Consider the following 9,757-nt stretch of genomic DNA (forward strand, 5'->3'; position numbering starts at 1 on the left):
CGTTGGGAAAATAAATCATGGTGTGATTCTATGTTTCTAAGCTATGAAGTAAAAGATGTGAGAAAGCCAACACATAGACAATCATCATAAGGAAATGTGGTGCCTGCTGGGGGTGGGATGGGAGGTGCCAGGGCAGGAAAATCTCAGCGGCCCCTTCTCACTCCCTCCCTGAACGTCAGCCTCTGAGTTAAGAAGCCAGCACCAAGGAAGGGGGAGCCCACTCAGCAGCAGATTCCAGAGTTGGTCCAACCTCTTTAAAACCCATTGTAGGCAGATTTTGTCCTACTGCCTGTGTGTGTTCCTTCTCACTGTTTAATAAAAGCCCTGCATTTCTATAGTAGGAGGTTTTTTTTTCCAGTTTGCACATACGCTCTCTTATATAATGCTTAGGATTGCTCAGTATGTATTTTTGTCTTATTTTTTTAGAAGAGGGATCGAGGATATAGAAAAAGTAAATGACTTATTCCATGAACTGAACCACAGATCACTAGAACTGAAATAAAAATGCCAGCAGTTCATTTTATTTTAGGATTGACAATATACTCCCAAAATTAACATGGAAAAATAAAGGCCCCCAAATAGCTAAGACAATAACAAAGGACAAAATTGGAGTTTCTACACTTCCAGGTGTCAAAACTTATTATAAACATACAGTATTTAAGATGATATGGTATTGTGTTTTTTAAAAGGATTTTATTCATTTATTCATGAGAGACAACAGAGACACAGGCAGAGGAAGAAGCAGGCTCCAGGCAGGAAGCCCGATGCAGGACTTGATCCTAGGACCCCGGGGTCATGCCCTAGGCCAAAAGCAGACACTCAACAGCTGAGCCAGCCAAGCTCCCCAAGATGATGTGGTATTGATGCAAAGATAGAAAAATAGCCAATGGCACAGAACAGGGTCCATAAGTAAATCCACACATATGTAGACACTGGATTTATATCAAAAGTTCCAGCACAGAGGAGTGGAGAGAATGATCTTATCAGTAATTAACACCGGGGCAACTGGATATCTATATCTATTTTTAAAAATCTTGGCCCCTGACTCACACCATATACAAAAATTAGTTCCAGATGGATTGATCCTCTAAATGTAAAAAATAAAGTTTCTAGAAAAAAACAGGAAAATATCTTCTTGACCTTGAACTAAGGGAAAAAAATTTTCTAACAGGACACCAAAACCATTAACCATAAAGGAAATAGATAAATTCAACTATATTAATATTAAGAACTTCTGTTCATCAAAAACATATTTGAGAGAGTGAGGCAAACAAGCCAAGAGTAGAAGACAATGTTTGCAAGCATATAACAAACAAAGGACTTGTATCTGTAACATATAAAGAACTCCCACAAATCAACAAGTGAAAGACAGACCACTCACATTGCCCCCTAGTGTATGGTGCTATTGGACTAGAAGCAGACCTTTTAGGGATCCTGCTAAGGAGAAGTTGAATAGGGATAAATTTTATTTGGGTTGATAAGATGTACTTATGTGATTCACAGTTGCTTCTTTCTCTTTTTTTCTTTAAGATTTTATTTATTTATTCATGAGAGACACACACAGAGAGAGAGAGAGAGAGAGAGAGAGAGAGAGAGGCAGAGACACAGGCAGAGGGAGAAGCAGGCTCCATGCAGGGAGCCTGACTTGAGGACTCCATTCCAGGTACTCAGGTATCATGCCCTGAGTGAAAGGCAGATGCTCAACCGCTGAGCCACCCAGGCATCCCACAGTCACTTCTGTGTACAGTTAAGTTATTGCTAATTCTCCTGGTGTAAGAATGGCTTCAAGGAACATATTTATTCACTTCCCACTGCCACATATATGTTTGGCATCAGGGCACAAAGATGAAATGTTCTTCTAATCACTAGGCACACAAACAATTTTCAATAGAGAAGTTGGTTCTCAGTGTCACTGAGCTAAACAGAAGTTCCCCCCACTCAGAAACATACTCAATAATGTAGACTATAAATGAAATGCATCATTTGTTTTCTTTTTACAAACATCAAGTGTTCATTAGGATTTCTGGGTTTGTAGGATGTAAGTCTGTAACAGTATTTTGCATGGTGACTGTGTGAAGTCATATGTTTTATGAATCTCAACCACCATGCCAGAGGAGAAAAGACTAATTTGTCTTTCTAAAGAATGATAAAACAAAATCATTGACAGATGAAGAGGAGATAAAAAAAACTATGAAGCCCAGAAAGGTAGGGACCACCTCACATCCATTAGGATGGACTTTATAAAAACAAACAAACAAAAAAAAAACCAAACAAGAGGGCATGCCTGGCTGGCTCAGTAGAGCATTGACTCTTGATCTCAGGGTTGTGAATTCAAGACCCACCTTAGGTGTAGAGATCACTTCAGAACAAAACAAAATACAAGTGTTGGTGACGACGGGAAGAAATTGGAAACCTTGTGCATTGTTGGTAGGAATGTAAAATGGTGCAGCCACAGTGGCAAATGGTATGGCAATTCTTTAAAATGTCAATCAAAGGATTAACATATGATCCAGCAATTCACCTTTATACCTAAAAAAAAGTAAAAGCAAGGACTGGAACAGATATCTACACACCTAAGTCCATAGCAGCATTATTCACAGTAGCCAAAAGGAAACAACCCACATGTCCATGGATAGATAACTAAAAAAAACAACCATATAGTGGAATATTATTCAGCCTTAAAAAGGAAGGAAATTCTGATATTCTAGATAACGTTATGTTAATTGAAATAAGCCAGTCACAAAGGGACAGGTACTATACGATTCCACTTACATGAGGTCTGTATTTTGAAGTGATTATAGCATCAGCCAGCTTTTAAAATTTTTCTGATTTCTTTTCTTATTCTAAATAAATACTCACTTCTGGGATGCCTGGGTGGCTCAGCGGGTGAGCGTCTGCCTTCGACTCAGGGTGTGATCCTGGAGTCCCGGGATTGAGTCCCATATCGGGCTCCCTGCATGGAGCCTGCTTCTCCCTCTGCCTGTGTCTCTGCCTCTTTCTGTGTCTCTTGTGAATAAATAAATAAAATCTTTAAAAAAACATTCACTTCTATACATCATGGTTTTCAGGGTTATTATTTATGTGAAAGTTAGTTCCTTCTTAAAAATGAGGCCAATAATATACAAGTTAGAAAGTTTGTAAAAATATTGAATCAAGTGATATATAAAATAATACATATTATATAAAATACATACAATATAAAAATGTATAAAATAGATTTAAATATTTATGAGAGAGCCATGACTTATTGCCAAGCACTCCTTTGTGTTATGATAAAGGAAAGGAGAGTTATAAAATAAAAGCAAGGAGAGCCTGAGGTGGCTCAGTTGGTTAAGCATCTGCCTTCGGCTCAGGTCATGATCTTAGGGTCCTGGGATGGAGCCCCATGTCAGGCTCCTTGTTCAGCGGGGAGTCTGCTTCTCCCTCTGCCCCGCGCTCCCCCTTCTCCCCACTTCCCCATGCTCCTGCTCTATCTCAAATAAATAAAATCTTTTTAAATTTTAAAAACAAAATAAAAGCAAACACCCCCAAAAAGTGCTGTCAAACCTGATGGCTAAGCCCTCTCTTGTGTGATTTTTAAATTTTCCAAATCCATCAGCAGTGGATTCTCAATGCGTTGCTTCCATGCAGCCTTGAACACTGTCTTTGGAGGTTTCAGCTGAGTTGAGGTCCCCTATATTTGTGGAATGTCTCTGACTTACCACATTTTGCCAGACATTAGGAACACACTGACAAATTCTGCACCCTCCCCTGAATGGGCCAACTGACACAGAAACAGTTTCAATGCAGTGGTGGTGATGGGCTGGGCTTTGTTTCATCTGTTGTTCCTCAAAACCTTAATGGCTACATCATAGCCTGAATAGTGAACAGAAAAGGGAAACCCTTTTGTGAGCAGGTACCTGGGAAGAAAGTTGGGGAAAGGTGGAAGGAAGGGGAGGGGGTGGGAGTCTAAGGGAAGAGACCAGAAGCAGAAGACTGGAGCCCCCTGGTGGGGAGACGTGTCAGGGGGCGGCCAAGGCCCTTGGGCAGATGTGGACATAAATACCTAGGAAATCACTAGAAAGCTGATTTTTCACGGTTATCATTTTTTTAAGGAAAATGTTGTTGCTTCAAATCCCTCTCCCCTCATCTGGTCCTAGAACATCAGTTTATGGTTTGCAAAACCCTTTCCCACACATCTCATTTTATTTCATTTCTGCTAACATTTGTTACACATCACAGGACACAGTAGTTACCTCGTGACCCCACAGCCCTTTAAGCTTTTTTATTTCTGATAACCAAAATTTTATTGTTATTCATACCAAAATTTCTCCTATTTCGTGTTAGGCCACTATACAAATTAGACATAAAACTGCTCAATATTGTTTTCTAGTGCTTTTCTTCAGTAAATCTGGATTTTAAAACCTACCCATGAGATGTTTTGTTTTTATACAAAGCACTTCTTTTTATTCTTAACAGTCCCTATGCCACACATGCAATTAAAGCTTTATGTTCTAAACTTGTCATATGGGAAAACAAACCAATTTTCAAATTCATCAAGGAGATATAGGAGTATAAACAGTTGGTGTCAATATCATTTAGTGATTCAACCCAAATCTATACATCCACCCTGCTTCAGCAACAAAGAACTAGTCCTCTGTCATTCTAATTAGAAAATATCCTGCCAAACGTACTGCCCGACCTTGTGAAGTTGGTGTTACACGTCAGGTTCAGCCAGGTGTTCTGGTCCAGGGAAAAGGTAGATTAGATTTCAGGAGTCAGAAGAGTCCTGCAGGGCTCTGCAGGTGGAGGGACGGCCAGAGCGCCCAGGACCAGGAAAACTCATACCTGGAATAGCTTGGGAAGACACGTCTACACAGTGCCCCCTCCTGGTCATCTCAGAAATGCAGAAAACCTACAGAAAGGACAAGAGCGTGCTGATTCCTAAGCTTCTGAGAAGTAAAGAAGTGCGGCTGGAAAATGTTTTCCGCACCTGAGGAGCAGGATACCTCCAGGGATTGGCTGCATCTATGAATACCTACCAAATGGAAGCCATCAAATCAAATGGGGGGCTCAAAGCAGATGATCCCACTCAAAGCAGAGTCAGGGAGAACACTCAAATTGCTTCTAGAGCCGCTTGGCATGTGTTTACTCACAAGGTCAAGAGCTGATTGAATCAGTGACTGCAGGTGGAAACTAATCTCTTCACCTTTGCCAGGAAATGACACTTCTAGGCACCAGAATGTCTAGGGCTAGCCTTGAGAACTGGGGTACGACAAGCCTATTGCTTACTGCTGCCACTTTCCTCATCTTCCACTCCTTTCCAAAGAAGAATCTCTCAGGATTTTCCAAAGTCCCCTCCTTGGCCTGCTCCCATTGGCAGGTAGAGATTTGGCAGGGCACTCTTTCTTCACAGCAGGTGTGGCAGCTCATAGAAGACCCTCATAGCCAAGGGAAAGATGGCAGCTTGGTCTAAGGAGGAGCTGGTGGGATGCAGCTGGTAGGCAGGGCAGGCAGCTCATGTCTGAGAAGGAGCTCACTATCCTTGTGGGCCTGATTCAACAAATTCTGTTTTATTTCGCTGCTGATTAGAGCTTTCTGACTGTAGAAGACATTGCCTGCTGTTCAGATGGCAAGACCACTGGAAGTCTACTGAGGTGACCCAGTTTAGCACAAAAATATTTGGTACTTTCAAGATGGAGCAACATGATGCATAAGGAGACCTTTGCAAACCTCAAAGAGCTACACAAATGTAAGAATAGTAGGGAATATAGACAAACATTATCCTTACTGCACCAGAAAGTATTACATTTGGACAAGGAGTCCATGGGGATGAAAACCCAAAAAGGTCCTCAGGGTGTGGTGGGTATGGGAGAGGGGCCGTGTTGGATACTCAACAGGTAGAAATTCAACAGAAATGAGACCAGAACCAGAGTTCTGGCAACCAGTTGTCATTGTTATTAAGCCCCTCTGGGCCAAGAGCTATTCCAACCGAACTGCTACGCCTGTTAAGTAGAGGTACTGGCATCTCAAGCTGCCAGTGTCCTGTCTGGGAAGGATCCTCAATGCTGGAAATAACACACCACCAATACCCTTCAAACCCTCATAAGTCAGCCCTCTTTTAGCTAGCAGAAAGTCAAATAGATGCCAAGATTTACTGAGAATTGGTTGTGTATGAGACTCTATCCTAAGTGCCTCATATTATTAGCTTATATAATCCTCCCAGCAAGAGTCTTAGCCCCATTTTACAGGTGAGGAAACTGAGCTGCAGAGCAGTTAAGTCACCTTCAGAGGGAGCGAGGGTATAAATATGGGCAGCCTTGCTGCGGAGATGCCTTAATAACCATTGTGCTAGACTTCTTTTCACCAAGAAGCGGAGAGAGGTAGAATGAGGGCCAGGTGGCTACCACTTGCACTTACTGCTCTGTTCTTTGCACTCTGTGTAGATGTTTTAGGACACTTTTGTATGAATGCTTTATTTCTTGATACATGTTTTTGAAACGATGCACCAAGGTAGCCGTCTGATAAGGAAAAGCCAGGAGAGCCTTCCGTGTGCCTGCTGCTCCCGGGGCCGGGAGGTGCTCTTCGGCGGCTTGTTCGGGGCGGTCTGTTTGCTGACAACACACAGTGCAAACAAGGGCTCTGGTGGGGACGTCAGGGGAGCAGCTGCTCAGTGTCTAGGAAAGCTTGAGTGTGGTTTGCAAAGTAAACGGACTCTAATTTGGACAAATACTGCTGTGGCCTGGGACCTAAGCAAGATAAAGCAGCGAGGATGTGTTGACATGGATGTTTCCCTGGGCCCAAGTAAGGAAATAGAGGAGAGGTCCCAGGAATGTGAGGGGTCCTCTCTCCCCAGTATTGAGTTCACTGCTGTCAAGGACTCAACTGCTAGAACTGAAGAGAAAAATCCATCTGAAGTCATCAGTGCCTCCAGTATTCATGGAGAGCATTGCTAGAGGGAAGGCAGAGGCTACTTGGGAGGAGGCGGCCTTTGGTCAAGGTGTTGTTTCCACCAGCTTAACAGCTTTGCGGGTCATCATGGGCTCCAATCCCACAAAAGCAAGCTAGTGGGAGGAAATAACACAAATAAAAATCATTGAGAGACGGAGAGAGAGGTCTCGACATGCAGTGTCTAATCCAGCTTGTCTCAGACTCCACTGAGTGCATGTCACCTGGGACAGAAGCAAGGAGGTCTGGGTTTGAGCCTTGCTGTTGCCACCTCCTAGCCGTATGTCTTGGGCAAGTCCCCTCACCTTGCTTGACATGTCTCTCCATTCCTAGGATCAGCACCTGCCTCACAGGGTCGCCGTGGAGACAGTCGTGGGCAGAGCACGGTGGCTGGCCTATGGCGAATGCTACGGAAAGCAGCTGATTTCGTTTTCTGCGTTGCTGCCAACAGGTATTCACTTCACAAACACACCGCTCTGTGGTAGAACCTTGTGGTGCCCCACGAGTGCCCCAGCTGTATGTTGGCTGCTAAACAGCTGCTCCCTTCTCCAGAGAACTCCACCGAAGGGCACCACATCACCTGGAAATGACGAGAAAGTTGCCCCCACTGACTTGTACAGCTACGAGAGCCTGGCCCCCTTATATGTGACAGGACAACTTTGTGCTGCTGTTCACGTTCCAGAACTCTCTGTGGGATCAGCCTGAGGCCAGACTTCAACTGAAGCCACATTTTTGCTTAGCATCTACCTTACCTAGTCTTCCTCCCTTCCCTGCAGATTCCTCCTGAGAGCGCTTCCTCCGACGGTGGCTTGCTGGCCCCGGACACTGCTTCTCGGGGCCCTGTCCTAGGTGGCCACCATTGCCAGGCTCCGGTGATACCACAGTGAAGAAGCAGTGGCCCCTGCCCCACGGAGCCTGTATTCTATAGGGGAGGTGTGACCAGCAAAGAGACTATCAGAGTAAGAAACTCCACGGAGGTTAGCTCTGAGGCAGCGTGAGAGCTCGTAGGCTGGCCCCCATGGCAGGAAAGGGGCTTTCAGGAGGAAGAGACACCTATGCCAGGACCTCCCGGGCCAGTAGGCATTAGCCAGCAAAGCAGTAATAAAGGCTGTGCTGGGAGGAGACAGGCCCAGGGAGGGGGCTGGGAACATTTGAATGGCGTGAAGATTTGAATGGTGGCCCAGTAAGCAAGGAGAGCATTTGCCAGCTCTAGAGTTGCCCATCATCCTTTCCTCCAAGACCGCAGAGGTGACCCCTGAGCAGAGTCATGGCAACACAGCGGGCACTCCCTGAGGCTGTCCCCTGGGAGTACTCTGTCAGGGGAAGGTAGGTGCGGTGACCTTCACACAGTGATCCCTTCCCAGGCACTTCCTCCCCAGGGCTCTGACCACAGTGAACCTCTGCCCTCCTTCCCACCTGCTGCAGAAAGACTCACAAGGTGCAAATGCTATGTGATTCCACTTATAGGAGGCCCTGGAGCAGTCAGATTCCGAGAGACGGAGAGCAGGACCGGTGATGCGGGATGGGGTGGGGGTTGCCAGGAGCTGGGAACAGGGGATGGGGATTTGGTTTCATGGGGACAGTTTCAGTTGGGGTCGATGGTCAAGTCCTGGAGATGGATGGTGGTGATGGTTGCACAACAGTGGGAATGTACTTAATGCCACTGAACTGTTCGCTTAAAAGTGACTAAAATGGTAGGTTTCGTCTTATGTATATTTAACCACAACAATCATGATAAAAAGAATAAGGCTGTTGTCTCAATCTACACTCTGGGTATTGAGTGATGTTGCTTCTTACAGTATAAGACTAAGAAGTTACTTGAGACCTTTCTTTTTTTTTTTTTGAGATACGTTTTTAAAGACCTCATTTGTTATCAGAAAGTAGATGAGGAAATCATTGGATCTCCCCAGTCATGTGGTTAGTTCTGACAACCCCGGGCTGCTTCTGTCATGATTCATTCCCCCCGATAAAACCCATTCTGGTGATCTAAATCTCCTCCACTGCCACCTTTCTAGAATTGCACCGAAGGTGATTAAGACAAATACTAACAGTGATCCCTATTTGGAGTTCACAGAACATCTATGTCGTTGTGGGAGCTTCATTCACAACCGGAGCAGAGACAAGGGCGCTGTCTTCCTGTGAGCTCCATCAGGGCATGGGGTATTCCTTCTCGATCTCAGCCCCCAGGTCCACTGCAGGGACTGACATGGAGGAGGGGCTCAGGGGATGTCTCAGGATGGAAGGAGGGAGGGGGAGCGGGAGAAGGGAGGGGCGGCTCCCAGATAACCCGGGGCCTAGCTCCTCCTTGTTCAGATACAGGGACATTTGGTCCAAGCCAGAGAGGTTAAGTCCAAAGCCACATGCTTTAGCTAGGTGAGCGATGACCCTGACTGGGGTCAGAACCAGGCCTCCTGGTCCCTAATCCAAGACTGCTCCCACTGTGTCATCCTAAAATTTGATACTTGAGACTCTATTTGATGACTTTGGTCTAATGAACTCCCACCTGGAATAACTGAACTTTTGTGTTTCTCTTATTTGTTTCTTTGATACCTAGTGTTTGCCCAAGTAAAGTAAACTTTTTAAAGATATGAAGCAGGGTCAGAGGCCTTGCTTTTTACACAGCGATAAGTATAGGAGAGTGACTGTGTCTCCACAGGGTTCATTTGACTAACAAATGGAGGTTTCAAAGATCACGTTATATTCTAAACTGCCTCCTTCGTGTTTGGGCCAAAGGAAAAAGAAGGAACAAAACATTATTAAGCAGTTATTGCCAAATGCTGGCCTGTAACGTCATCCACTTAAATCCTCATGGAAATCCACAGGCATCGTT

General features: G+C 44.8%; 1 long non-coding RNA gene across 2 annotated transcripts; it reads left to right on the plus strand.

Annotated features, from left to right (window-relative positions):
- The first annotated feature begins 6,664 nt into the window (after window positions 1-6,664).
- On the plus strand, window positions 6,665-9,398 carry LOC119865830. Of its 2 annotated transcripts, XR_005378194.1 has the most exons (3): window positions 6,665-6,783; window positions 7,261-7,378; window positions 7,704-9,398. It is a non-coding gene; the product is annotated as an uncharacterized LOC119865830 (long non-coding RNA). The 2 variants fall into 2 exon arrangements; XR_005378193.1 differs by lacking the exon at window positions 7,704-9,398 and having other exon boundaries at window positions 7,261-7,661.
- The last annotated feature ends 359 nt before the right edge of the window (window positions 9,399-9,757 follow it).

This window comes from Canis lupus, chromosome 25 (genome assembly GCF_011100685.1).
Source record: "Canis lupus familiaris isolate Mischka breed German Shepherd chromosome 25, alternate assembly UU_Cfam_GSD_1.0, whole genome shotgun sequence".
Taxonomy (NCBI): Eukaryota; Metazoa; Chordata; class Mammalia; order Carnivora; family Canidae; genus Canis; species Canis lupus.